This window comes from Oratosquilla oratoria, chromosome 1 (genome assembly GCF_046742065.1).
Source record: "Oratosquilla oratoria isolate Oo_2021 chromosome 1, ASM4674206v1, whole genome shotgun sequence".
Taxonomy (NCBI): Eukaryota; Metazoa; Arthropoda; class Malacostraca; order Stomatopoda; family Squillidae; genus Oratosquilla; species Oratosquilla oratoria.
Window position 1 is genome coordinate 68929628 of NC_134777.1, and position 2500 is coordinate 68932127.

The window sequence follows — 2500 nt, forward strand, 5'->3', positions numbered from 1 at the left end:
CACACACACACACACACACACACACACACACACACACACACACACACACAAATACACACAAATACACACACACACACACAAATACACACACACACACACACAAATACACACACACACACAAATACACACACACACACACACACACACACACACACACACACACACACACACACACACACACACACACAAATACACACACACACACACACACACACACACACACACACACACACACACACACACACACACACACACACACACACACACACACACATACACACACAGTATTGTACAGGAAACACTACAAGGAAACTTAAAGTAATTTAGATGGTTTATTATCGGGCAGGTTGGAGATAAATGATTACATGAGGGTAAAAGAGCCTGTTATATTGTGCTTAGTAGAGACCAAACTCCCAAAAATATTTGACATACATCTGGGTAATAATAGAGGAAGAAGGAGGGAGGAAGGAGGAAGAGAAGAAGGAGCAGAATGAAGAGGAGGAGAAGAAGGAGAATAAAGAGGAGAAAAAGGAAGTGGAGGAGGAAGAGAAAAAATATTAGGAGGGAAACGAAGACGTGGAGGAGGAGGAGGAGGAGGAGAAAATGAAAGGAGGGATAAAAAGGTAGAAGAGCAGATGAGTCTTTAAACACTAGATAATGCTACGTGACTCTGGTTCTTGTGGGTGTCATTGGAGTCCATGAAATATTGACGACACAAAACTTATGCAACCAATATGGGGAGGAGGGGGAGGAGGAGGAGGGGGAGGAGGAGGAGGAGGAGGGGGAGGAGGAGTAGGAGGAGGAGGAGGAGGAAGGAGGATGGAGATGGGATGGAGAAGGAGTCGCGTTGGGGAGACGGTGGTGAGGTGGGCGTCAATCAAAATTGCAAAAGTGTTAAGGCGCGGCGAAATGTGGGCGGTGGAAGAGGAGTTGGAGAATGACTGAAGAGGGGAGAAGAAAAAAAGAGGAGGAGGAGGAGGAGGAGGTATTGGGGAAAAGAGACAGTAAACGGAGAAAAGAGGAAGGGGAGAAGGAGAGAAAAGAGTACAAAAGAAAAGTAAGGAGGTGGAGAAGGATTAGGAAAGGAAGAGAAGAGAAAGAAAAAGGAGGAAAGTAGAGGAAGATTAGGAAGGAGGAGGAAGAAAAATGAAGAGGAGGGAGAAGGATGAGGGGAGAGATGAGGGGAGAAGAGGAGGAGGAGAACTGAGGAGGAGGAAGAGGAGGAGAAGAAAAATGAGGGAGGAGGAGGAAGAAGAGAAGTGAGGAGAAGGGAGGTGGAAGAAGTGGGGAGCAATAAGAGGGAGAAGTAGAAAAGAATGAAAGGAAAGGAAGACAGAAAGGAAGAAAGGAAGAAAGAGAAAGAAAGAAAATAAGGAAAGAAGGAAAGAAAGAAAAATGAAGAAAAGAAAGGAAGAAAGGGAGGAAGGAAGAAAAAAGAAGGAAAGAAAGGAAGAAAAAAAGGAAAAAGAAAGAGGATGAACAGGAAACGAAGACGAAATCGAATTTCAACCAAAGAGGGGAATAAACAAGGAAGGGAATCCGACGACAAGGAGGCAGTCAGGGCGACGACGAGATGGTCGGCTCGAATGGAAGGGGGGGGGGGCGTCGGCAGGTAGACCAAATCATTACGTGCAATGAGGTGAGGTGAAGATAGGAGGGAGGGAGGGAGGGAGGGAGAGTGGAAGGGAGAGGGGAAACAGGGTGAAGAGGTAGTGATGTGAGGAAGTGAGTGAGAGAGAGAGAAGCAGGGTATCAGGGAGAGAGTGAGTGTGTGAATGAGAGAGGGAGGGAGGGAGGGAGAGGGTGACAAGGTAGTGACAAAGTGAGAAAGTGAAAGAGTGAGTGAATGAGTGAGGCAGTGAGGAGGTTAAAGACGACGAAGGGAGGGATGAGAGTGAGGTAATAAGAGAGTGACGTGTGAGGGAGGAGGTAAAGAGAAAAGAGAAGGCGTTGAGGAGGAAAGGGTCGAGGAGGAGGAAGGGGGCAAAGAGGAAGTGAGGATATAGAAGGACGAGGTTAAGGAGGCGGGGGAGGGGGGTTATTAGGAAGTGGGACATGAATAAGAAGGTGGGAGGGTCAAGGGGGATGAGGAGGAGAAGAAGAGAGGAGAAAAGGAGAAGCGAGGACAACAACAATCAAGGTAAGAAATGGGCAAGGAGGTTCGAATGTAAGAGAGGCACAATATTAAAGAGAAGTCTCGGAAGGAAGGGGAACAAGAGAAGGTAAAAAGGAGAAAATGAGGTGTGAAAGACGAGGAAGAGGAATTGGAATGAAAACCAAAACAAAGGAAGAGGAAAAGAAGGGAAGAGAGGTCAAAAGTAATGAACAAAGCCATTCCTCCGATAACGATAATGAGGGACTTACAAGCATTGTTGCAGACGACGACGACGACGACAAGACTACGATTGCCACATGGATTGTCTTGATCAACCCAAACCCCGTTCAAGTCCAGGGTCAGTCGTCGCCATGGTGGTGGTGAAGGAAGGAAGGAAGGAAGGAA

General features: G+C 47.0%; 1 protein-coding gene across 3 annotated transcripts in view; it reads left to right on the forward strand.

The window, feature by feature from the left end:
* Nucleotides 1–2500, forward strand: part of LOC143030722 (uncharacterized) — a 176991-nt gene that overhangs the window by 98548 nt on the left and 75943 nt on the right. The window lies entirely within an intron of this gene.